This window comes from Pan troglodytes, chromosome 10, assembly GCF_028858775.2.
Source record: "Pan troglodytes isolate AG18354 chromosome 10, NHGRI_mPanTro3-v2.0_pri, whole genome shotgun sequence".
NCBI lineage: Eukaryota > Metazoa > Chordata > Mammalia > Primates > Hominidae > Pan > Pan troglodytes.
The window spans coordinates 53,271,201-53,299,075 of record NC_072408.2 but is presented as its reverse complement, the minus strand read 5'-3'; the positions used below and the strand labels follow the sequence as shown (position 1 = coordinate 53,299,075).

At 40.0% G+C, this 27,875-nt stretch overlaps 1 protein-coding gene across 3 annotated transcripts in view; it reads right to left on the bottom strand.

The window, feature by feature from the left end:
- The window catches only part of PRICKLE1 (prickle planar cell polarity protein 1), a 133,094-nt gene that overhangs the window by 92,438 nt on the left and 12,781 nt on the right, over positions 1–27,875 (bottom strand). The window contains exon 1 of one of the 3 annotated variants that reach the window (XM_024347576.3): positions 17,971–18,093. The exons of the other annotated variants lie outside the window; for them this stretch is intronic. The gene's annotated coding sequence lies outside the window, so the exon portion shown is untranslated. Of the gene's footprint in view, positions 1–17,970; positions 18,094–27,875 lie in introns of those variants that run through there. 3 annotated transcript variants of the gene reach the window in all.

Genomic DNA, 27,875 nt, shown 5'->3' with positions numbered 1-27,875 from the left:
GTGAGCTGAGATCGGGCCACTGCACTCCAGCTTGGGCAACAGAGTGAGACCCTGTCTCCAAAAAAAAAAAAAAAAAAAAAAACCTAGATAAAGATCACCTCTCTCCATAGAAAGCTAGGAAAAAAACCATTAGGGGCAATATTAATGAACAATTTGCTACCCGCCCAGCGTTCCTCATTTCCCAGATGTGTATGTTATCAAACTGCTGAAGCTTGGTTAGGGGTAAGAACACACATCAAACTGGCCATAGCTGAATCCACATCCTAAGGAATTCGCATGACTACAACATAAAAAGTTAAAGAAACAAGAAAACAAAGGTGGAAATATATGTTGTTAAACTTATCTTGACATAGTTTCAGGAGTCATGTGCAGAGTTCTCAGGTTAGGGTTTACTATGACTCAAAGCCACATCTTTCCTTTAGGGTCCGGGATCATGGAACCCACCCCTACCCCTCACTGACATCTCCACCTCGATGACTCAAAGGCACCACACATTCCCTATCTCTAGAATGCACAAGCCTCCTCCCAACAATTGCCTAAACCCAAACCTACAAGTCCCCATAGACTCTTCCCTCTCTTCCCTAGCTTGTGTAATAGATGGCTCACTTATCTCTCCAGTCCGTTTCCACCTCCTCTAATCTATCCATACACCACACTGCTGCCACATAGAGTATCATCTACAGGATAAAATCTGAACTTCTTAGCAAAGCTCCAAAGGGCATCATTATCTGGCCCCAGCCTATCAGTCTGACTTGAGCTTCCAACATGCTTCCCTTGAAATTTGCATTCTGGCAACATCTAATTACCTAAGAGGTCCTTGAGCTTAACCTGCTTTGGGGGCTTCCCTGTCTTGCACACACTCTTCCCTCTTTACTATACTGACAACTTGGGAAACTTCCACTCATCCTTTTAGCCCAAGCTCAAGTAGCATCTCTGCTCTGATTCTTGTTTGACACCTTTGCACATGCTGAAATGCTCCACTGTCCATGTACCTTACAGTATTGCTATTGTTCACAAGGTCAGACTTTGCACCCACATTGCAAGCCCCTTGAAATCAGGGACAAAATTTTTTCTCCTTCTGTCCTCCAACCTGGCACACAGCAGCTCACCCAAACAAAAATCTGTTGAGTATAGTGGCACATGCCTGTGGTCCCAGCTACTCAGGAGGCCAAGGTGGGAGAATCGCTTGAGTCCAGGAGGTCGAGGCTGCAGTGAGCCATGATCGCGCCACTGCACTCCAGCCTGGGCAACAGAGCGAGACCTTATCTTAAAAGAAAGAAAGAAAAAATCTGTTGAGTAAATGACTGAACTTTAAAATGAGGAAAAGAAGAAGCAATATCATTTGGTTAAAACCAAGAAGTTTGAAGAAATTCACTGGAAACATTAGTTTATTTACTGGAAGAGAAAGGGTGACTTGCATAAGGGTATTCTCTATCAGTTTATCCTTTCTTTGAAACTGCCAACAAAATAGTCTCCCAAATGTCGTATTATAGGGCAAAGAAACACAGTGGCATTTGTTGAAAAGACATAACCCCTATAGTACTACCTGAATTTACAGAGTTTTTGAACTGTTTTCAACTGATACTCAGATTTATCTAGAATATTTCCAATCCTCTTCCTACTACAAAACAACAAATCAACAGAAAACACCACAAAAACTTAGAACCAGCAAGTCAACAGAGATTTAGCAGTAACTTAGCTTTGAGAACGCTCGAAGTTACTTTCAAAGCCCATCTATAAAGGAGGAGACATTATAAAATTGTCAAGAGAGTTTCTCCTTTTTGGCATCCCTTGACTAACAGGGTGACACACAGATTCCTGCCTGAAGTACTAGGGCTGAACTCTAAAATCCTCAACTTTTGAGTGTTTGGTTAATTGCAATGATTTACTTTCCTTGGGAATTAATAGAAACCATCTGCTTAATGATAAAGCTGAGCTCTGCAATTATTTGAGGAAAAATGTGCCACAGTCAGCACAAAAAAGCCTTATTGAGGAAGCCTGCTAGACATGTGTATTTTTTTAATAATTAAAGCCAATTGCATTCATTAATTTTAAAATGCCATTGTGATCAGCTACCTCTTTTTAAAAATTTATCAGCACCACCCTTGTTAATATGCACCTATGCAACCTTCAATTTTAAACTTACGGTAGCTTAAATAACTATAATTGTACAGATGGTTGTGATCACACATCAGAATGTTGAGGTGATCATGAGAAAAAATAAAGATGGAGAAATAAATGTCTACTGTGAACCACATATCTGCCTTCTGGGTCTGATACCTGTGTGTAGCAGAGTTATTTTACTTCCTAGCAAACAGGAAGATTGTTGTAAGCACTCCAAACAAACTGACTTTGAACTGGTCATCAGTCAAAGCTCCCAGTAATACTAACTGCAGTTCTGCTAGCAGATGTGGAGGGTCCCAGAAAAACAGGCAGCTTTTGTTACACAGCAGCCTGCAGAACAGGAAGAGCCAACAAAGTCCCCACTGAATGGCTGTAAATATTGATCCACCTGTAAAGAATAAGGGTGCCATCTCTGTATGATGGCAAATAAATAAAGAAGGAGGAGAGCGGAGGAAAGAGAAACACACACGTTAGGGCCAATTGCTTGAAGCTGGTTTCTTCTCCCTGTGTGTGGCCCAAGGGAAGAGGAGATGTTTATTTGGACATCCTCCCTTCCAAAAGGTCGGCTGTCTGATTTTCAATGGGTCCAATGCTAGAGTCCAGTTAATTTCATAAGCAGACACCATATAGTTATGAAGCAACTTAATAAGGATTTTGAATTTTTAAAAGCCAGTTGGTGGGAAGCAGCTGATCCACACCACCCCAACCAAAAAACAAAAAGCCCCACTATATTTCTATGATGTTTAAAACGACTACAGTCCTTAACCTACAGTATGGCATGGAAGCTAAGAAGGTGATTTTGTCAAGTATGACAAATACTGACTGAAATCTCTATTAGCCATTCACAACCTGTACACATTCAAGAAAGTTACCTTCTTTTTTTTTGGAGACAGGCTCTCACTCTGTTGCCTCGGCTGGAGTGCAGTTATGCAACCTCGGCTCACTACAACCTCTGCCTCCTGGGCTCAAGTGAACCTCCCACCTCAGCCTCCCGAGTAGCCGGGACCACAAGTGCATGCCACCACGCCCAGCTAATTTTTATACTTTTTAGTAGAGACAGGGTTTTGCCATGTTGCCTAGGCTAGTCTTGAACTCCCGGGCTCAAGCAATCCTCCCACCTTGGCCTCCCAAAGTGCTGGGATTACAGGTGTGAGCTCCCGTGCCAGGCCAAGAAAGTTCCTTAATGTCACTCTACACTATTTCCTATTTCTGTAAAATGGAGGGAATATTAATAACAGGAAACTAAGTAAGACAATGTATGAAAAGCACTTAGTCCAGAGCCCCGAACAGAGAAAGTGCTCCACAAAGGTGGCTTCTATTTGCTTTTTTATTCTTGTTGTCATTACAGCCAAAGTCAGAGAATTAGCAATAAAGTCTCAGGAATCACCAATGGGGGTCCCATCGTCAGAAGGAAGGCATCTCCTCTCTTCTTTCCAGAGGGACTTGCGGGAGGAAGTTAAGAGTTGGGCACAGAGCGCTGTGAGTAGTAGTAGCAAGCAGCGCTTGTATTAGGAACGTATGTAAAGACCCTGTTTTAAATTGGAGTAAACACAATCACATTTCTGACAAATAGGGAATGGTCTCTTAGAATGGCCGTCCCCAATCTTTTTGGCACCAGGGACCCGTTTCATGGAAGACACGGGGGTGGAGTGGGAGTGGATGTTTTCATCAGGCAATAGATCCTCATAAGAAGCGCGCAATCTAGGGAGGTTAGATCCCTCTCCTGCGCGGTTCACAATAGAGTTTGAGCTCCTCTGAGAATCTAATGCTGCAGCTGATCTGACAGGAGGCGGAGCTCAGGCTGTATTGCTCGCTGGCCGGCGGCTCACCTCCTGCTGTGCGGCCCGGTTCCTAACAGGACAAGGACTGGTACTGGTCTTTGGCCTGGGGGTGGGGACCCCTGTCTTAGAATATGAATATTTATGTGTCATCCCCAGGTTCTTAAATTTTTTTTTTTTCTCGGCCGGGCTTGGTGGCTCACGCCTGTAATCCCAGCACTCTAGCAGACCGAGGCGGGCGGATCACCTGAGGTTAGGAGATAGAGACCATCCTGGCTAACACGGTGAAACCCCGTCTCTACTAAAAATACAAAAAATTAGCCGGGCGTGGTGGTGGGCACCTGTAGTCCCAGCTACTTGGGAGGCTGAGGCAGAAGAATGGCGTGAACCGGGAAGGCAGAGCTTGCAGTGAGCCGAGATCACGCCACTGCACTCCAGCCTGGGCAACAGAGCGAGACTCCGTCTCAAAAAAAAAAAAAAACTTTTTTTCTCCAAACAATAAGTCCATTGTGTTGTGTTACTGAAAGGCAAATTGGCTCTAGAATCGGGGGGGGGGGCGGGGGGGGGTCTGAGTGTCCCTCCTATTCCATCATTGCCCAAGGTAACGTCACCTTGGGCAAGTTACTTAACCTCTCTAAGCTTCAGTTTCCTCATCTGTAAAATACAGATAATAGCAGGCACTCTGAATGTGATGGAGGGAGTGGTACTCTAGCAAGTTAAGACAATGGCTTGTAGGGTCGCACTGCTGGGGTTCGAGTCCGGTTCTGCTGCTTACACCAGGTGACCTGAAGCAAATCACTGAACATCTGCCTCAGTTCTCTCCTTTAAAAACTGGAGACAAAGGCCGGGCGCAGTGGCTCACGCCTGTAATCCCAGCACTTTGGGAGGCTGAGACGGGCGGATCACCTGAGGTCAGAAGTTAGAGACCAGCCTGGCCAACACAGTGAAACCCCATCTCTACTAAAACATGTAAAAATTAGTGGGGCATGGTGGCTGGCGCCTGTAATCCCAGCTACTGGGGAGGCTGAGGCAGGAGAATTGCTTGAACCCGGGAGGCAGAGGTTGCAGTGGACTGAGATCCCGCCATTGCACTCCAGCCTGGGCGACAAGAGTGAGACTCCGTCTCAAAACAAAACGAAACAAACAAACCAACAACAACAAAAAAACAAAACAGGAGACCAAAACACCCATCAAGCTGTGGTGACATTAAATAAGCTGATACTATACAGGGTCTTAAAACAATTCATTTTGTTTATTGTTGTGAAGATTAAAAGAAATAATGCATGTAAGTCTTGATATGTTATGTGCTCATTACATAGTGTTCCTCATTCTTATTGTAAAGGAAATAGAAAATACAAATGACTAAAAAAAGGAAAAAGTAAAATAACCCTTAATTTTACATTGAAAACTCAGAATTCAGCAAAGCCGTATACAAATGACCAAAATGGTAGTTGGAGAAAAATTCTATTTCCAAGAAAACTACGGCCATTGATTTCCCTCGTTATCTTTTTAAAAGGAGACGGAATAGACACTGATGTCTTCCAAAGGTGGGAGATGACTTTTGTATTTCCCTTTTAGACTCGTTTGCAGTTTACAAGTTACTCAAAGGGCGAACTGGAAACCTGTGAGGAAGAAAAGCATCACAAGAGGTGAGGCAAATTCTTGCTAGAAAAAAAGGAAGTTTCAAGTTTAAAAAAGGACTTTTAACCAAACCCAAGAGAATAAAGGAGTGGATTTGCTAATGCCAACAAAGCCCAATTCTCTTCGTGGTGAAGGTTATAAAACACAGAACTTTCCCACTAAAACCGAGGCTCACTTTCTCTTCACCAACTCTTTCCCTAAAGTACTGGGCAACAAGATGAAAATTCCTCTAGTTTAAATAAAACAAAATGGACTAGAACGTATTTTTTTTTTTTTCTTACACGAGTACCTCACTAGGTAGTGCAATATGGACACTTAGATGGGATGGTTCATTTAAGTGTTGCTTTGGGTGGGTAGCTATCAAAATTCTTCAAACTCCTTTAAAATACATAAATTCTCAGGCCGGGTGCAGTGGCTCACCCCTGTAATCCTAGCGCTTTGGGAGGCCGAGGAGGGTGGATCACCTGAGGTCAGGAGCTCGAGACCAGACTGGGCAACATGGTGAAACCCTGTCTCCACTAAAAATACAAAAAATTAGCCAGGTATGGTGGTGCACGCCTGTAATCCCAGTTACTTGGGAGGCTGAGACAGGAGAATCACTTGATCCTGGGAGGCAGAGGTTGCAGTGAGTCGAGATCACGCCATTGCACTCCAGTCTGGGTGACAAGAGCGAAACTCCATCTCAAAAACAAAACAAAACAAAAAGCAGTAATTTCTGTTAGACTACAGAGGAAAATGGAATAGACTTGGCCCAACTATTTTGGGGTTAAATAGTATTATTGTGGTTATAGATGCGAAAAACAATAATCTTTATGTGAGAGTATAAAATCAGTTTAGCAATGTTTCTTTTCATTGCTTTTCTTATTCCCACCTTTAAAATTTAAAACCTTTCACAACATATATTTACCTGAGTATTACAAACCCATAATTAGCTTTTTCTTATAAGGGAACACAAACATCATTATTTCAATGTTTTGTTGAGTTTCAAATGACACAGAGCTCAGAGTTGAAAATGTTCTCATTATGGCTTTTTATAGCTTAACACAAAATTTTGAGATAGAACAAATGGGTATTTGTAAGGTATAATACATTCTAAATATTTTAACAATTAATAAAGGTAACAGTAAAAAATAGCTGTTAAAAAAGCATCCCCCTAGAATCCTAGAATGGCCATTATTTCTGCATAGCATTTTCTTTATATACCACTTGGTTGTTCAGCATTAGCAATAACCTCACTCCTAACCCGAGTGCATATAAACCTTCTATTATTCTAAGGGCCCAGAGAGTAAAAAGAATTATGCCTTTCACTATTTAATCACCAAATTTGATTTTCTTTACAAATAGCCTGAGGTTAGGTCTGTAACATTATGTATCTCTTAATTCCACTTTGAAGGTAAGCAAACATTTACCACCTCACTCAGTTGCTAAATACAATCCATATTATTTTCTGTAATTCAGGCATAAAGTCCTATTGATTATGTGCAAGTGGCCACTTATTAGGTTGCCTTAAGCAATTGATTGTTGAATTTGCTGAATGAGCGTCTCTGGCCTTGAGAGAAGCAAAAAGCTACAGACTTCATTACAACCCTCTCCCTGCATAAAGGGTTTCAATGTTTCCCAGGTCCAAGGATGACGCCTCAAATGTTTGTGAGGCCAGCAAGACCCTGGAAGACCTGGCTCCTCCCCTTTGCCCCATTCCATCACAAGACATGATCATCTTGGTTCTTTCTAATAACAACCACCACCATGACCATCACCACAATATCTATACATGGCCTAAGTATTTTATACAGTTCATTTAATCATAGAATCCTACCCTGTAAGGGAGGGATTATTATCCTCACTTTATAGAGGAGCTTCACTGATTTGCTGGAGATCATGCAGCTACTATCTAAGCGTCATGGCCAGGGGTCAAACACAGGCTCTTGGGCTCCAGGCCTGTGCTCTTGGATCTAGATCCTTATTCAGAAATAGGATCCAGTACGAAGTAGGGACCTTAATGAATCTTTATTAAGTGACTGAACAAATGAGTTTTATAATTAGTCAAGAAGTTTATATAGTGAAGTTTATAATTAGTCAAGAAGTTTACATAGCCAATACCCAACTTCTTGACTTTCCAATATATGTACATGCCTGATGGGGTGCAAAGAAGGATTAAAATGGATAATGCAAAGATATGGGTTTTGCAAATTTGAATGTTCTTCACCAATAGTTTTTATGCTTTGCTCAACAATTATTTCTGAGCACCTACAATGTGCCAGGCACCCAGACTAGAATAAGACACTGCCCTGCCTTCAGAGTTTATGGCTTAGTTTAGGACAAAGACCAAGGAATGAACCTTTATTTTGTTAAAACAAAATTTCTGTTTTTTTTTTTTTTTTTTTTTTTTTTTAAAGAGGCAGGTTCTTACCATCTTGCCCTGGTCTAGCACTCCTGGGCTCAAGTGATCCTCCTACCGCAGCCTCTCAAGTGGCTGGGACTACCACCTTGCCTGGCTCAAGGCCTTTACTTTCTACCAGAGTGGTGACTGGTACATGGAGTGACTGGTACATTGAGTGCTACTCAATGACAGGAAGATATGCACCTAGCTAAAATAATGGTTGAAGGCTTTTAAAATAAAGTCAGTTTATTCAATACATATGCATTATCCTTTAAGCTTTTGTGGACTGGCTTGGGGACAGTGCCTGGACGGAGAAGCAACTCAGTTAAGTGTCTGTTAAATAGATGAAAGAAGGGCCAAATGAAGGAAGCAAGCTAACCCTATCTGGTTACATCGTTTGGGAAAACGCATTTCACATTCTAAATAACTTGCCAGCTCAAGTAGCTCAATTTGTGTACAAGAGCGGCAGATAATCTCTAGTTTGCATCCTCCCTCCCCAGCATATGCTTCCCTGAAAATTTGGGGTGGGGGGAATCAGTAATCAAAATAACAAACAGAACTCCTCTCTTCCTTTCTGAAAATGCTCTATTTTTAAAAGATGTCCATGTTTGTTCATTTAAAAGTTGCTTTAGGAGTTAGAAAAGGCCTGGATCTATCCTTATGTTATCCATCATGCACAATGCATGGAAGACTTGAGTGATTACAATTCTGAGGTTTCTGTGGGAGTCATCTTGTTTTTATAAAACTGGCAAATCAAATTTTAGGTTTCATGACTGTTTTATGTAACCATGCAGAGTTTTTCTCTCTCTCTATGTAAAAGGCTCCTCAAACACACACTAAGCTACTCATTCCAGAATCATCACAATCTTTTCAATCAAAAAGTGAACAGCTTTGACATTTTAAAATAAGAGACTGTTGCTTTCAGAATTTGATTAGACTATTCTAATAGCAGGCTAGAGTCATTAAAATTGGCTTTTAGAGAGACACTTCACGTGCTTAGTAATTGGCACATCGGAGTGATGACAGCCTCCAAATCAGGCTTCTGAGTAAGTCAGTCTTTATCTAGTTGTCTTTAAAACTGGATAAAGGCATGTCTACACAAAAGCCACCTACTAGAAATGTGTTTCAATATTGTTTAACCACTCATACTATGTACCTTTATAACAAGCTGGTGCTATTTTACATAAATAAAATGTAATACTTACACCTTAGATCAATGCATACATATTCTCATATAAGAAATATAAAAGATTTTCTGTGAAATATTCGTGCTACCGTAATTCAAAAGTAACACACAAAATGAATTTAATAAACCTTCTCTTTGTCCATTATTACCATGAAGGGTGTAAAAGGGAGGCAACAACCAATCATTTGTTAATGGTTTGGTAGAGAAATGCCAGGTTAATTAAAACAACAACAAAAAAGGCACAATGTTTCCTAAGATTTACTACCATTTTATGGAAGGGCAAACTTTCTTTAAAATTCCAGATGTGAAACTGCCTTAGGAAAATTCCGATGCTGTTGTGGAAAATGCAGTGAAGGTCTCCAACAGGACCCTGCTTGCCTGGGTCCCCCAGCTGGCTTTACCATGGGCCAGTGGATGCCAGCCGTGAGTGAACACCGCACCACAAGCTCGCTGTCTTTGAGCTACTAAACTACAAAGCAACACTTTCTTTTAAAAGTCTTCTAGAGAAAGTAATAAAGTGCTATTTCTTGGCTTTAATGACCTTATTTTCTTTTAAAGAACTTTGTTTTTCTGCAGAGGAGCTAGAGCTGAAAAGCATGGTTGATATTGTATAAAACTCAGCAAATAAGCACTACAATGAGAAAGTAAATGACACTGTTCAAAGAGCAAGTATATGGAATTAGTTAATTTTTCTTAGTCAATCAAATAGCAAACAGGCAGAGATTAAAAAAAGAACAGCTAATATTTAACCAGGTGAACCAAATTGCATGATTGTATAAATTTTTCATCTGCAACAAGTCCTAGCTTTCAGGCTGCAATATACAGTGTAGATTTCTGTAGAAAATTAGGAAGTTGGATTACTAAGGAGTTCGAAAAAGGAGCCTTTCTACTTCTAAAAAGAAAATCAAAGGACAATGAGCTCAGGCCTCTTGTGAAGGGCTAGACATGCATCAGAATTCCTACAAAGAAATCACTTTTTCTTCCTTGTCCCTACCATCATATCTCATTTCAAACTGTTTCCTGGTGGCTTTTAGAAAACATTAACCTATATAAGCCATTTGAACTGTCAGAGACCTTAAATTCAGAAGAGCTATTTTGATGTCAAGATGCTTAACTGCACCTTCCTAATTAACATGTACCAAAGTAAAGCCCACTCAAGACTTGCCATGCTAACAGAAATATCCTAGTTTCTCTTTTTAATTTTTTAAAAAACTTTCTCAGAGACAGGGTCTTGCACTGTTGCCCAGGCTGGAGTGCAGTGGTGCGATCATAGATCACTATAGCATCAGACTTTTGGGCTCAAGTGATCCTCCCACCTCAGCCTCTCAAGTACCTGTTACTACAGGCACGTGCCACCATGCCCAGCAAATTTTTAAAAAACACAAATGTATATATATATGTGTGTGTTTATGTGTGTGTGTGTGTGTGTATATATATATATATATATATATTTTTTTTTTTTTTGGGTAGAGATGGGGGCCTCATTATATTGCCCAGGCTGATCTGGAACTCCTGGGCTCAAGCAAACCTCTTGCCTTGTCTTCCCAAAGCATTGGGATTACAGGTGTGAGCCACTGCACCTGGTCTGGTCTCTTTTAAATACAGGCAACTGACCTACCCCTTGGCTCTGGTATTGATGCTACCTGATTTGATTGATTAAGCATGTCTTTATCAAGTTCTCACAATGGGGGAACTTACATTCCAGGTGTGAAGTTTGGAGTCTGTGCTGAAGGGTTTTTTATATGATACACAAATTATAGGCAAATGAAACAATCCTATCATGTTCCCTAAACATTATTTCACAAAATTAATGTGCTAACCAATAGTTCTCTGTACACTGGAAGGAAACGAACAGGAACCAGCCCTTCAAACTTAAGGTAAAGTATTAAAATTTAGATATCACAGATAATTGGGAAATCTCCTTTTATTATTATTATTATTATTATTATTATTATTATTATTTTTTGAGGCAGAGTCTCGCTCTGTCGCCCAGGCTGGAGTGCAGTGGTGAGATCTTGGCTCACTGCAACCTCCATCTCTCAGGTTCAAGCAATTCTCCTGTCTCAGCCTCCTGAGTAGCTGAGATTTGAAGTCCCACCATGCCTGGCTAATTTTTGTATTTTTAGTAGAGATGGAGTTTCACCATATTGTTCAGGCTGGTCTCGAACTCCTGACCTCAGGTGATCCACCCGCCTCGGCTTCCCAAAGTGCTGGGATTACAGGTGTGAGCCACCACACCCAGCCTCCTTTAATTATTTGGGTATTTACATTATCTGACATGAGTATTCAAACTTATACCATTTCTATTATCTGGGACTATTTGCTAGACAGGGTGGAAACAGAAAGAGAATATGTGACCCAGTTTTCCATTAAAAGCTAGCATTTACTATTTCTATATTTTATTCTGGACTAAGCAGGTATTTACTTTTGTGCTTTGCCATGGCTGAAACCAGTATCTCCAACCCTATCTCACATATGGCTATTACTATTCACAACTAAGGTTAGACAAGGGTGGTGTTCATCTAGTTCTAGAAAAAAAATCATCCCTTAAGCTTGGCAGGTCAAAAGCCCATCTTCACACACACACACACACACACACACACACACACACACAAAACAAAAAACACATGCTCTATTGGGAATTCTTATAATGTAATCATGCTGTTAACTTTGGTTAATAACATAAAAATCATTAATAGAGTCCTATCCTCAAAAAGAACAAAAATGTCTTACAGGATTTGTGATGCCTGAAATGCTATAAATCTCTGAGGACAGGTTATATCCTTCCCTCTTCCTTGAGGCATTTGTCACAATTCCAGACAAGATTAAGAAGAGATAAGCCTCAGAAACTTTTGAAGATATTAGAAAAATCATGTTAGGGAAGTGACTTAGAGGTTAGACTTTAACAAACCAACACCCTTCGAATGTCTACCACTAATAATAAACTGTCATCTGCTACAGCAAGATGGTGGAGACTGAGCCAACAAGGGACTATATATTTAGTAATAACCTTTATTCTCTTTTCCCTTTGTTGTGTGTGTCGCAAGCGAAAGATCTATTTTTAAAAACAACACAATAGAAAAGTAGCAAGTAGACAATGGCATTTTTCACTAATAGACCTTTCTAACCACTCCACATCACTTTTCTGACCTTTCTTCTACCAAACTTTCTGATTACTCCACCCAAGTTTTTCTCTTAAATACTATTTTTTCTACTCCATTCAACTTGTAAGTTTTGTAACAGTCATAGAATTGCTTACTGATGGCATTTATCTTCTATGAATACGTGTTTTCAAATGTGTTATTTACTGTAGAAAGGTTTATTCTGTCCAAGAATGTATAAACTAATTTGGTTCAAATTTAAAGATTAGATTTTTTAAGGCTCAAAATAGTTTTTAATTACAGGTTAATATGTCTGTTACAAATCCTCACTAGAGACTTTTTCAGAGTAGACAATGAAATGTATTTTATTTTCCATTTTAGATGTCAATTTTTAATGAAAATGACTCAATGCTTACACACAGTAACCATGAAATATTTGTGTACAGTTAACTATGAAAAGTCATGTCTAAGGCTGGCAAGGCATATTCCCAATTAAAAATCACACTGACAATTTGTCAGTCATTGAGCTCCCATCTTACGGCTACTCCAAAGAAAATAAACGAAAATATGATGTTCCACTAATTTTCTTTTTCTTTTCTTTTCTTTTTTTTTTTTTTTTTCAGACAGAGTTTTGCTCTGTTGCCCAGGCTGGAGTGCAGTGGCATGATCTCGGCTCACTGCAATCTCCGCCTCCTGGGTTCAGGCTATTCTCCTGTCTCAGCTCCCCGAGTAGCTGTGATTATAGGCACGTGCCACTGCACCCAGGTAAGTTTTGTATTTTTAGTAGAGATAGGGTTTCCATGTTGGCCAGGCTGGTCTCAAACTCCTGACTTCAGGTGATCCGCTCGCCTCGGTCTCCCAAAGTGCTGGGATTACAGGTGTGAGCCACTGTGCCTGACTCCCACCCATTTTCAAATCAGTCAAAAGGCAAAGATATCTTATTGTTTGTGCAGTAGAAAATTAAAGTATATATGCTAACATGGTAATAGTACAAAAGGAATGATTAGGACAGGGAAGGAAACCTGACTAGAGATTGTGAAAAAGATAATGAAACTCAATTCGAGGATGTAAAAATACTAATAAACATTTTTAAAAAGGCAGAGTTAAAATATATTATTTACATATTAGAACTAAAGGAAGGTAAGAAAAGTTGCAGATGTATTGAAAGCAGCTGATAAAGTACTACTGAAAATACCAAAACACAGCATCTCTGGAAGAGAACTTAAAAATAAGAAAAAATTAAAACTAACAATGGAAGAAATGAGAAATGATTAACTGTAAGAAAAAAACTGAAGATGTGAAGATTCAATAATAAGTAGACAAGGAAGAACCAAAGCAAGGCAAAAGACCTGCAGACAGATGCACAAAGAAAATTTAAACATCAACTATGTATTGTGAGGAAGAGATGTGAATATTATCTGAAGAGTGGCTTCAATATCCTAAATCACAGAAGGAAAAGAAAAAAAATTGTATAACAGTGGAAGAAACTGTATGGCTAAGACAGTTTATTACTGCCCAGAAACACTGGGCAGTAATAAAGACATAGCTTACATTCAAGTTTTGGCAGATTTAATTTAAAAATTTAAATTGTGATCAGGGGGCCGAGTGCGGTGGCTCACACCTGTAATCTCAGCACTTTGGGAGGCCGAGGCGGGCCTGAGGTCAGGAGTTCGAGACCAGCCTGGCCAACATGGTGAAACCCTGTCTCTACTAAAAATACAAAAATTAGCTGGGTGTGGTGGCGGGTGCCTGTAATCTCAGCTACACGGGAGGCTGAGGCAGAAGAATTGCTAGAGTCCGGGAGACGGAGGTTGCAGTGAACCGAGATCATGCCAATGTACTCCAGCCTGCCCAACAGAGCAAGACTCTGTCTCAAAAAAAAAAAAATTTTTTTTGAACAGGACAATTTTATGGTTCTGGATAAAGAGCTAACTGACTGCCACAAACAAAAACTTGCCTGTGGCAAGCAAAATTCCAGCAGGACGAGAAAGAAGAATATTATTTTATTTTTTCTCAAACTACATACATACTGGAGTATTTTTTAAATGTTTAATTATCATGGGTATATGAATGTTGCACAATATTGGAGTTTTTTAAAAAAAGAATCTTTTGGCCGGGCGCGGTGGCTCATGCCTGTAATCCCAGCACTTTGAGAGGCCGAGGCGGGCGGATCACAAGGTCAGGAGATCGAGCATCCTGGCTAACACAGTGAAACCCCGTCTCTACTAAAAAAAAAAATACAAAAAATTAGCCGGGCGTGGTCGTGGGCACCTGTAGTCCCAGCTACTCAGGAGGCTGAGACAGGAGAATGGCGTGAACCTGGGAGGCGGAGCTTGCAGTGAGCCGAGATCGTGCCACTGCACTCCAGCCTGGGTGACAGAGCAAGACTCTGTCTCAAAAAAAAAAAAAAAAAAAAAAAAAAAGAATCTGTTTTGGTGGCATGTATCTGCAAGACAAAGAAAAATCCTGATCAATTGTTTAATATTTAAATAGAGTACAGACAGGGAGAGTATACAATTTGTCATGCAAAACAGGACATTTTTCGAGTACAATGGGTACAGTTAATGATTATGTTGGGATAATGGGCACAAACCAGAATGTAATTTCTAAAGTGAAATATCATCAAAAAAACTTATGCCATCCTTCTCCCACTATGAAAAATGTCTCTTTCCAGCCAAGTGCAGTGGTTCGTGCTTGTAACCCCAGCACTTTGGGAGGCCGAGGTGGGCAGATCACAAGGTCAAGAGATTGAGACCATCCTGGCCAACATGGTGAAACCCCGTCTCTACTAAAAGTACAAAAAAATGAGCTGGTGTGGTGGTGTGCACCTGTAGTCCCAGCTACTTGGGAGGCTGAGGCAGGAGAATCGTGAACCCGGGAGGTGGAGGTTGCAGTGAGCCGAGATCACGCCACTGCACTCCAGCTTGGCAACAGAGGGAGACTCTGTCTAAAAAAAAAAAAAAAAAAAAAAAAAAAGAAAAGAAAAAAGAAAAAGGTCTCTTTCCAAAACACTATTGAAATCTTTCTTGGCCGGGCTTGGTGGCTCACGCCTGTAATACCAGCACTTTGGGAGGCTGAGGCAGGCGGATCACCTGAGGTCAAGAGTTCGAGATCAGCCAGCTCAACATGGTGAAACTCTGTCTCTACTAAAAATACAAAAAATTGGTCAGGCGTGGTGGCAGGCACCTGTAATCCCAGCTACTCAGGAGGCTGAGGCAGGAGAATCGCTTGAACCCGGAAGGCAGAGGTTGCGGTGAGCTGAGACGGTGCCACTGCACTTCAGCCTGGGCGACAAGAGTGAAACTCTTCAAAAAAAGAAAAAAAAGAAAAGAAATCTTTCTTGAGGTCATATTTTAAATTCTAGGAATACCAACATTTCTCAAATTTCACTGAGGTATTTGACTAAATATCTTTGGAAGACTTAGTTCTAAAAGAATGTAGTTATTATTATTTTTTGGGGTCAATCTCAGAATTATTTGGATTCCTAAGTCCTAGTAGAATGTAAACAAAAGCAAAAGGATATGCTTACTGTGGTGTATCCAGATGTAGAGCTCAACACCACCGGTAATAAAGAACAGTAACTCAATTATTGCAAAAGGGATTAACTTGCATTTAATTTGCATTTATTTAAATACGTCAGGGCAGGAACACTAGTATTAGCAAACTGAAAGTAAACAAAGATTCCTAAAGAGAGTTAACATAGATATCACATGTTTAAAAACATTATTCCTAAGTATCTGAGTCTGTGTAATCAAGGACAAATAACAAATATTAGTAGCTTAATTGTGTTCCCAGATTCACAGAAATCTAAGTTGCCTGTGGAAATTCCCAGAGTTCTGGGAGCAGCAGCTCTCCCAGTACTGGGGGAACCCCGGCCAGCACAGCACATCTGGGGTAGAGCCTGAGAAGAGGAGAGGGGAAGTGGGGCGGCCATCAGCTCTGGAAGTTTTAAAACAGGGGTTCCTCAAAGTCTAGTCAGCCCAGGTGAGTTGAAGGGATGGGTGACAGCAGTGGCTGGAAGGAAGGAAGGATCTGGGGTCCCATTAAGAACCAAGAAACTTAAGAAAGTACTTCTCTCAAGAGGGAAGTGTTTTGGGGAAAAGGAGAACAGAATAGGGGATGTGGGATGCAACTGTCCTATCCCAATCCCCTGCCCCAAATTGGTACTTTTTCAAAGGTGGTAAAGGCTATGATGAACTAGCACTAAATAAAGCAGCATGAAATCAACAATGGGATCCTTAAAAGGCACAGGGACAGGGAAAAGGTAAATAAAAAGGGAACTGTTTCTATGGGTTCACTCCCCACAACAACCAAAGCAGTCATACAGAGCTTGGCCAATCCTGCGGGTTTATTCATTTGTTTTGTGTACTTGATTAGATCTGCTTTTTATTTTTGCTAATTGCTTTTCATGCACATCCAGTTTCCCTACCTTCTTTTTCTCTTTTTAAACCAGCCCCGACCTCAGTCAGGATCCCAGAGGCTGGTGAGACAGGAGAGTGCTGAGGACAGACTGGGCTAAGGGACTGAAGGAAGAGCCACGCTGCCCTCTGGGAGCTGCGAGGGCTTTGTTTCAAGTCTCCTGCTTTGAAGTCTGATTTGGTGAGTACTATATTCTCCTAAAATGAGCCAGAACAAGGAACCGGGGATGGGAGGAGGGACAGGAAACATGTGATTGTACCCTGCAAGATATGTGGGACAAGCCAGTCTGTGTGGCGAGATGGTCAAAGGCCAGGGAGAGACTGGCAGGAGGTTTGTGAAGGAGTGCAGAGCGGGCTGTGGAGGGCTCTTAGTAGAAGCACATTTGGATCAAAGGTGTGGTATCATGAGATCCTCATTTTGGACAGATCACTCTGCTTTGTGGAAGAGGCCAGAAGCCTGGATTTAGGTGGGTTATTGAATGGGACGAAAGAATGGAGGGAAGGGGGAAGCTGGTTCCAGAAATGTCCAGGAGGCAAATTAGATGGGACCCGTGGTTGAATGAATGTGAAAATGAGAACAGGAGTTAAGGATAACATCCAGTTTTCTAGGTTGAATAACTCGGTGGTTGCTGAAGCTACTAACCTAGAAGGATACACACGGTGGAGAGGGTTTGAGGATGGATGATGGCAAACAGAAATTGGAGGGGGAAGTGGCTGTGAGACAGAGAGTACTCCAAATGTGGGCCTCAAGCAAGCTGGTAGAGTGGACCAGACCTGCGTAAGAACATCTGCATTCTGGGCTGGCTGCTAATATTCAATAACTGTGTGACCACAGGGATTCTCTCAACCATTTGGAACCTGTTTCTTCATTTATAAAATGAGATAATTGACCTACAGGTTTGTTATTAGGATTAAATGAGAATGTGTGTAAAATCATTCTTAAACTCTGAATCTTTAATTAAATTTCTCTCTTTCTCTCTCCCTTCCACCCTCCTTCCATTCATCAAACATTTTGTGCTATTTCAAGCCAGGCACCAGAGATAAAGAAGTGGACAGTGACTCACTGGGGTTAATACAGTCATCAGGGTCTGGTGTCCTAAACTTGGCTTTTCAATTGAGAAACATTTAATCTGCTCATCAAAGAAAAAGTTTTTGAGCCACTATCATATGCTTGGTTCTAAAATAGAAACTCTTAATACTGCAGTTGTTTTCCTCAAGGACCTCAAAGTTCAGGGTGCAGAAAATAAAACATATAAGGGGCAAAGAGATGATTATTTAATATTACTATTTTAAATAATTATTCACAATGGAACTAAACTGGGCTCATGGGGGATCAACATACCTTAACAAAATGTCCAGCAGATTGAGCCATTGTACCCTTCTCTAAAGCTCCTTATGCCAAGTATACAGAGGTTTTCAATCCGGATGGTCTATTGATGGATCAAAGCTCCTCGATGGATATCATCTATTATTGAACAAATATTTACTGAATACATATTCTGTGCCAGGTATTCTATTAAGAGCAGGATACTCTTTTCAATGATCTCTAATATTCCCCAAAAGTCTACACTGACTCTTTATGAATGAACTGTACTTTGTGAACTTGTTTTATGAAGACTACTACAGTACAGTCTGCTATAGAAATTTTCAGTCTTGCCAGATTATTTCTGGAGTATTTCTCAAATGGAAGTAAACTTTTGGTGTGTTGTTATTAATTTCTAAAAATACTTCAATTTTTTCCCCAAATGACATTCTTCTCTACCTGTAGTATAGGAGCAAAGATATCAATGTCCAAGAGAGAAGATAAGAAGTATAAGCATTATTGGCCAGGTGCGGTGGCGCACGCCAGTAATCCCAACACTCTGGGAGGCTGAGGCAGATGGATCACCTGAGTTCAGGAGTTCAAGACCAGCCTGGCCAACATGGTGAAACCCCGTCTCTACTAAAAATACAAAATTAACTGGGCGCGGTGGTGGATGTCTGTAATCCTAGCTACTCGAGAGGCTGAGGCAGGAGAATAGCTTGAACCCGGGAGGCAGAGGTTGCAGTGAGCCAAGATCGTGCCACTTCATCTCAAAAAAAAAAAAAAAAAAAAAAAGAGGTATAAGCGTTATCTTCTTTAGGTGGGGATACACATTCTACATTCCTCTCTAAATACATGTACATACACACAGATGAAGAATAGCTCATAGGGAAAAATAACCCTTGAAAACCTTCATCTCCTTCACAATCCAATATTTGTAATTCTCAATAATGTATGATTTGCACATCTTTGGTGTTTCATAAATGTTCATTGTGAATGGAATCTGGTCCAGTAAGTACCTACCTGGATATGAAACTAAAGAAAGTTAATTAACATATAAATCATCCTTGAGATCTGCCTAGAATTTGCTAATATATATAGCCTCATTTTCACTATGCTTTGAAAAATAGGGAACACTTTTTGCATTATTTTATTTTACATATGTATTTTTTGAGATGGGGTCTGGCTCTATTGCCCAGGCTGGAGCACAGCGGCCTGATCTCAGCTCACTGCAGCCTCTGCCTTTCAGGCTTAAGTCATCCTCCCACCTCAGCCTCCCAAGTAGCTGGGACCACAGGTGCATGCCACCACACCTGGCTAATTTTTGTATTTTCTTGTAGAGACTGGGTTTTACCATGTTGCCTAGGCTAGTCTCAAACTCCCGAGCTCAAGTGACCCTCCCACTTGGCTTCCCAAAGTATTGGGAGTATGGGCGTGAGCCACCATGCCCAGCCCGCATTATTTTAAATAACAAAAATCTCATGGTGTAAATACTAACTGAGCAACATGAGAAAGCACATAGGGTAAGGTGGCAAATACGCTTGATGAATAAAATGAAATGACTGTAAGCAGTATTTTCAAAAAGTTCATCTCAGATCAGCAAGGCAATTTTATTCTATTATGTACATTTTAAAAACTATCATAATTCAGAAGAAATATATCTTTTAATTGAATTTGTTTTTATAGATTTAGGGGGTACAGGTGCAGATTTCTTACAGGCATATATTGCATGATGGTGAAGTCTAGGCTTTTAGTGTAGCCATCACCTGAACAGTGAACATTGTACTCAATAGGTAATTTCTCATTCTTCAACCCTCTTCTACCCTCCCATCTTTTGTAGTCCCTGGTGTCTACTGAAATATGTTTTTTGATAGAAAAATGATAAGCAGAAACAAAAAAAAATCCATAATCCATAGTCCCATCTCTCAGAGAGCAACACTGACATAGCAATACACAGTGAAGGCATACTATTTTCCATAAAAGAATGATCACACCATACATACTAGTCTATAATCTGCCTTTTCCACTTAAATATGTCCTGAATATCCTTTCATACTACTTTATCTCTACATCTTTATTTTTTGACAGCTGCATAATTTTTCACTTTATGGATATACCATCATTTTTCCCTAGCTGTTACATCCTGAAACAAGCTCTCTGATGGCATCTTAAAATGTAAAGTTAAAACAGGTATTAAAATAACTCAGTAATTAATTTAGCAATGGACCTTTAAAGTATATATGGAATCACTTTACATTTAAAAACAAAATTCGATAATGTGACATTAAAGTACATAATGCCCGTAGAGTTGCAATTTTTATGATGCAGAGCTCAAGCCTAAATTCATTCAGAACAGACATGACTGCTTTTAAGTAATGCATTTCTTTTAAGAGGAAATGTCATTTCAAGTTTGTTGAAGACTGCCATCTAGTGCCTCCTTTCTTCCTGTTGGATGTGGGAAGATTTCTGTGAGCAAGTCGGTTTAAGCATATTCTATATTTAACTATCTGGACTCATTAACTCAGGTTTTTATATACCAGTAATCTTTTTCAGCTTGTATGTCATTCTTATGGTGCCAGCTGTGGCGATAAGGAAATCGATTGTACTGTTTCAGCTGTCTTAGAGAAAAAGTGAGGCACAGACTTAAAGAAGTAGTCATTTATCTTCCTTTGCTGACCTATGCAATTAAACATGACCCTCAAAACAAGACCAATTAACTCCTTTGTGGTGACATAATCTCTGGAACAGATGCATCAATAATGGCAACATATCACTTCACCAGTCTTCATGTTTAAGATGAGCATTGTGGCATTGGGAAATTCTGCTCGGGATGGTAAAGCTGAAAGATTGTGTCATCAGCTAAACAGCACAGACTCTGAAATGAAAGATCTGCAGAGGACACCTGCTATTGACTAGATAGTCACTAAGTGACCCCCGGCACTTCTTTGTGAATCAATTCGAAATCAATGTCCCAGCGTGATGTTAGGTGGCACTGTGCTAATGGACAAGTAAACTTTCAAGAAAAGCAAGGCAAAGGCTTATAGGCTCATTAGCCAATCTGAATTGGAATAGTGCATGACACCTGAGCGGTTATGACCGCCTACCTGAATTACCCTAGATGTTTCAATTAGATATAGCTCCCTTCCTTGAGTCATAAATTATTTAAGTTTCACTGTGCACTGTTAAACAATTGTCATACTCCATGCTTAAGTAACTACCTTCCAAATGGAGTATGAAGTAATTTTGTGATAAAATTCACAGGAGTCCTGAAGTATGAAATATGAAAGCAGCTGAACTGGTTTTAGATAAAATTCCATCTGGCAGCTCAACTGATCAAGGCATTTGTTTGATTTCAACAGCTCACAGAATTATGATTAGGCAATTTTGAATGGCACCCATATTTCTCTTTCTAGAAAACACCTAGTTTATTCATAAGTAAAAAAAATCCTTTAGGAAAGTTCTTTCATATCCACTTCAGTGGATTTCCAAATTCAAATGTGCCTCTTAAAAGTAAAAATTCCCGGGCTGGGCACAGTGGGCTCATGCCTGTAATCCCAGCACTTTGGGAGGCCGACGCGGGTGGATCACCAGAGGTCGGGAGTTCGAGACCAGCCTGGCCAACATGATGAAATCCCGTCTCTACTAAAAATACAAAAATTAGCCAGGCATGGTAGTGGGTGCCTGTAATCCCAGCTACTTGGGAGGCTGAGGCAGGAGAATCACTTGAACCTGGGAGGCGGAGGTTGCAGTGAGCCGAGATTGTACCACTGCACTCCAGCCTGGGCAGCAGAGCAAAACTCTGTCTCTAAATAAATAAATACATAAAAATTCTGTATTCAGTAAGTTCTTGAAAATTATTAAATTATTATATAATCTTTAAAATATCCAATCAAAATAAAGAATAAAATATTTAGCCTTATTTTAAAGCAACTATATTGTATATCTGCTAGATTATTTTTACAAGCATTTACATATTAATGTCAACAATAACTCAGTTTAATTTACTATGCAATAGTTTGTGTGAATTTAACTTTGACCCAAAGGTTGTCTTAACACATACAAAATGTTTAGTTTTCTAGGCTTTATTACACAAATCCCCTCAAATTGCCTGTCAAATTCTGCCTTCATCCAGCCACTGAGAAACAGAGAGTAAAATTTACCCTATTTGAACTGTGAAAGGAGGTAAACATAATGAATGGTAACTTTTTTCATGTGTTAATATTATAAAAGAAAAAAACGCAAATATTTTGGACTGCTGTATATCATAGATTTGGTATGAGTTTCAGAGTAAACAAAAAGATCAGTAAACTGGTTTTATGAAGAGGTATTACAGGAATAAAATTACAGGCTATTGTCTCCTCCAAGAGAATACAAAAAGAAGCTAAAAACCAAAATAATTGAAACCAGCCTACAGAAGGGTGACACCATCCAGCACAAACCCAGGCTGTGTTTAAAGCTGGTGAGGGGTGGATCCTAGCCTCAGTCTGCAGCCAGTTTTGGGGCTGGTCTTGTCTGAGGAAGCAGATGAACTCCCCGGTCCCAGGCCTTGGGCTTGGAAAGCAGCAGGGATTGTGATGACTTTTCAGACCCACCTGATGGACAGGAGCTTACGCTTGTTTTTATGATGCAGGAGTATGAACCCCTAAGAGGAATTCAGGTGTCCTGGGTGTTCTGGTACTGATATTAACATACAGCCTCATGAAAGTCATTTACTATCACTGTGCATCAAAGAGCTCGTTTGCTATAGAGGCCAATCATCTTTTCTCCCCATTTCAGGGGTATCTGTATGAGTACATGCCCTAGTCCTGCCCCACTACATAGTGAAGTCTCGAAGGACAAAGATTGTGGGTTACATCTTTCACTTTCCTTTTCTTTTCCTTTTACCCACCAGACTCTTTCTTGTGATATAAAGGACTATGTCTATATTTCTTCAGTAAGTATTTGTTGAATGAATAAATGAATGAATGAGAGAGAAATTTTAAGTGTAAACAATTTGGGCAGATTTCACAATACAATTAACCTTGAAAGATATATAAACATTTGCAGATTTTAAAAAATTATTAATATCCCAGATGATCTTCATCTCTACTTTGGAACATTTAAGCACAGGAACATTGTTTAAAATATATCTCTAGGCCGGGCGCGGTGGCTTATGCTTGTAATCCCAGCACTTTAGGAGGCCGAGGCGGGCGGATCACTTGAGGCCAGGAGTTCAAGACCAGCCTGGCCAACATGGTGAAACCCCATCTCTACTGAAAAATACAAAAAATTAGCTGGGCATGGGGGCGGGCACCTGTAATCCCAGCTACTTGGGAGGCTGAGGCAGGAGAATCATTTGAACCCAGGAGATGGAGGTTGCAGTGAGCTGAGATCGTGCCATTGCACTCCAGCCTGGGCGACAAGAGCAAAACTCTGTCTCAAATAAATAAATAAATAAATAATACTTGTTTTTAAAATAACTTGCTTATAGCCCACATTTTGAAAAACCTGAGAATGGCATAAAAAATAAAATCAAGGCTCAAGCTTGTAATTCTAGCACTTTGGAAGGCTGGGGTAGAAGGGTCATTTGAGTCTAGGAGTTTGTGACCAGCCTGGGCAATAAAGTGAGACCTCATCTCTACAAATATATATATATAAAATCAGCAAGGCATGGTGGCATGCACCTGTAGTCCCAGCTACTTGGTAGGCTGAGATAGGAGGACTACTTGAGCCCAGGAAGTCAAGGCCACAAGTGAGCCATGATAGCCCCACTGCATTCCAGTCTGGGCAACAGAGCAAGACTCTGTCTCAAAGGAAAAAAAAATTTAATAAAATCATACCCATTCCTATTCTAACCACCAGGAAGTAAATCACTACTAACATTTTGCAAATACAAAATCTTACATAGAGTTAGTAGGTCACCCATGCAGAGCATCATACCCAAAGCACATAGATTTCCTTAGATCCAGGCTATGGTCCTCAGTTTCTTGTATGTTTAAAAAAATTTTTTTTAGATCAGTTAATCCAGTGAGTTCCTTGGGCACTGGAGGAGTGCTTCAGCCTAAACAAACTTAGCGGTTTCTGATCGCTAATCAGACTGTACTCACTTACACTAAAACATTTAATGGCTAAATAAATAAAATGCTCTGTGGAGTACTTGAGAAACGAGAGCAATATCTGAGGGCTGCTTTAAAATATTAGAGCAAAATAACAGAATTACTTCAATGGGCATTGCCATCAAGCCAGGACCACTACAAGATGTGCTTGCCAAATAGACGAATAGACAAGGAGAAGTCCACATGAGACAATTCTGCGCTGGGCTGCTTCAGAGGCATACTCACAAACTCCTATTTATTCTTCTCTTTATTGACTCTATGTGGCCAACTGCAATTCGGATTATACCATCAGTTCTCTTTAACTCACAGGAGTTAAGGTTTTAGCTTCTACAAAGAGGCGACTTAAATATTATTCCCAAAGATTGGCAGAAAAAGTATTTTATTCTAAGATAAAAGAAAGGAAAAGCAAAGTATAATTCTTTTTGTATTATTATTATTATTATTATTGTTATTTTGAGACAGGGTCTCACTCTGTTGCCCAGGCTGGAGTGCAGTGGCAAGATTTCACTTCACTACGGCCTCCATCTCCCAGGCTCAATCAATCCTCCAATGCTGCCACACTCAGCTAGTTTTTGTATTTTTTGCAGAGGTGGGATTTTGCCATCTTGCCCAGGCTGGTCTCAAACTCCTGGGCTCAAGTGACCCACCCGCCTTGGCCTCCCAAAATGGCAGGATTACAAGGCATGAGCCACCGCACCAGGCTGAGCAATAATTCTTTAAAATTATTATGTGTGGCAGTGTATGCATCATCATGAAGATTCTCTAACATAGCCAAGGAAGTGGTAATACTGTCTAAATTTAGGACTGAGAAGAAAAATGTACTATTATTTCTTTCTCAGCATTTGTGTAGACTTCTCCTGTCTGTGGTTTTCAAGCTGTGTTCAAGGAACCAGGAACCCCACCTGGCTGGAAGGAGAAGAGGGAGCTGAGGGATGGGGTTATGGTCACTGGCTTAGGGTTGCCAGGTTAAATACAGGATGCCCAGTAAAACCTAAATTTCAGATAGACAACCAATAATTTCTCGGGGACATGCAATATTTCAGACACACATATACTAAAAGCTTATTCATTATTTACCTGAAATTCAAATTTAACTAGGTATCTTGTGTGTGTTTATAAATATAGCTGCCTTATGACAAACTCCTTTCCACCTCCCAACAAAAGCAATCCTACTTTCCATGCTAAGGTTCCAGATAATCTTGTGTTTGAGAAAAGCATTCAGCAACAAAAAAAGTTTGAAAACCACTTTGCTATACAAATATGGGCAACACTCTGAACCCCACTGTCTGTGGACTTTCCATCAACAAAGCAAATTGTGTCTGGTTATTGTGAAAATTAATTAAAGCTTGTAAAGCGCTTTGAAATTGGCATGTTCAGCCACATATGCTACAAAATATTTATCACACACCAGACTGCCTGAAAACATTCTGATTGCTCAGTGAACAACTAGATGGCAGAAATTCTCAAAGATGTTAAATCACAATTTTAATATCACCATATTGAAAAATCACATATTAAAACAGACCCTTCCAACCTAAGAAGGCAGAACATTTCAACCTAAGAAGTGAGTTTACCTTCAAAAAACAAACGAATAAACATGATTTGCTTTTAAAAGTACAGTATTTATACTGTTGTGGAGGTTTTCTTCAACTGAATCATAAGTTTTGTTGTTGCTGTTTTTTTTAAGCAGGAGTTCAAAACATAACAATCAGGAAATGAAGAAAATAGTTCATCTCCTATGAGACTATTGTCTGCTATTTCTGCTTGGTAAAGCTTTTTTTTTTAAGATTAAAAAAAAGTTTTATGAAAACAAAACAGAGATACCAACACAATAAAACACATCTGGAGGCCACTTGGTGACATTCAGGCTTTTTTTTTTTTTTTTTCAACCATTAGCTTTCATGGAAAGCTCTTACAGTACTAAAGCAAATGTCATAAAAGCATAATATTCATTACATAATGTTGTCTAAACACTTGAGGCTGAAATTCAAACCTGGCAGTGAAACTAAGGAGTAAATAAGTTCAGATTGTAACAACATAACAATGAAAAGACACAAGTGTAAACACCTGGTAGGTTGGCCAGGTAAATGCCATATTTATGAAGGAACACAGAGAGCTGTTACTTAGAACCTTAAGGCCAGCCACAGAAAAGACAGGATTACAATAAAAGTTGTCATAATTCATATGTTATTTCTGATTTAAACTGATTTACAAAGGTGGCAATCAGTCCCTAAGAGTACAGTTAATCTTATAGCCAAATAGAAAGATGTGCAATTTGGGCCAGGCACAGTGGCTCACACCTGTAATCCCAGCACTTCGGGAGGCTGAGGCAGGCAGATCACCTGAGGTCAGGAGTTCGAGACCAGCCTAACTAACATGGTAAAACCCATCTCTACTAAAAATACAAAAATTAGCCAGGAATGGTGGTGGGCACCTGTAATTCCAGCTACTCAGGAGGCTGAGGCAGGAGAATAGCTTAAACCTGGGAGGTGGAGGTTGCAGTGAGCCGAGATAGTGCCATTGTACTCCAGCCTGGGTGACAGAGCGAAACTCCATCTCAAAAAAAAAAAAAAAAAAAAAAAAAAAACAAAAAACAATAAAAAACTTGCAATTCACTAAGCATAATGCTTGTTTAATGTTTCCTGCCTTTGTATATACTTTTCCTTCTGCCTAAACTGGCCCATTCTGCTATTCTGATAATGACTTGGCCAAACTCCTATTTAGTCATTAAGACCTAGCTCAATAATCTCTTCCTCTTTGAAGCCTCCCTTAATAGTCCACATAGAACAAATAACTTCAGGCTTTGCCTCTGTGCTACTGCTATATCCAGCACATTTCTCTATTCCTGCCTTTACAACAACATATTGCCAGTAAGTGCTTACATGCCTTCCTCCCTTACAAAACACTGCACTCTTGAAAAACTGAACCACTCCTATGTAATGTTTGTATTCCCAGAACCTACCATAATGCCTGTCAAACCACAGGCACTCAATAAAGGTGTGTTGAAAGGAAAACCATGCCACCAAATTGAAATAAAAATGGGAAAGCTTAACATTAAATGGTTAACATGCATTTGTAAGTGCAATTTCTCCTTACTTTTCAGAGAAGAGAAAAGAAGGCAGAGAATATGCAAAACAGCCCCCATCACTTTGAAGTGAATAAATGGTTAGGAAAAGAGGCAAAAGATGAAAGGTTCTGTAGATCCATTTAAGGAGAGAGAACAACAGAAAACACTGTGAACTGCTCCTAAAGCATCTCTGCAAAAGTGTGTCAACCATACCCTGGAGCGCTAGCCTCCAGACCAAGGGGCACATTCGACTTTATTTCTGTTCCACCCTCTAACAGTCTGCTGAGAAGGCCCACAAAGGTGTCATTAAGAAATGAAATGCCTTCCTGCAGAATTTTCACACAGTCATTACCATCTGATAGCGTTTGATCTTTGAGTCATGGCTGAAGTGACCCAGATTCAAACTGGTGATTATTAATGTCACATTTATTAGTTCTTCCTATTGGTACAGTACTTCATAGTCACTTATGAATCTTCTGGGAGACACACCATGGCTCACTGCTGTGTTCATCTGAACAATTCAAAAACTTAATCTCAGATATAATATAGATAGTATAATGCTTCCCGGTGGCTGCTTATAACTTTGGGTGCAGCCTAATTAGAATGTGAACAAGACCTGAGGTCCTAAGGATTTGCTGAAAAGTGAGTGATTTAATTAATTACAATGCTACTAAAAGGAACATCCAGGACAATAGGTATGGTGACATATGCCAACATGTGCTATCAAAGATTAATTATAGGAAGAGTTTCACTACATACTGCATAGTTACACCAGCATTTAT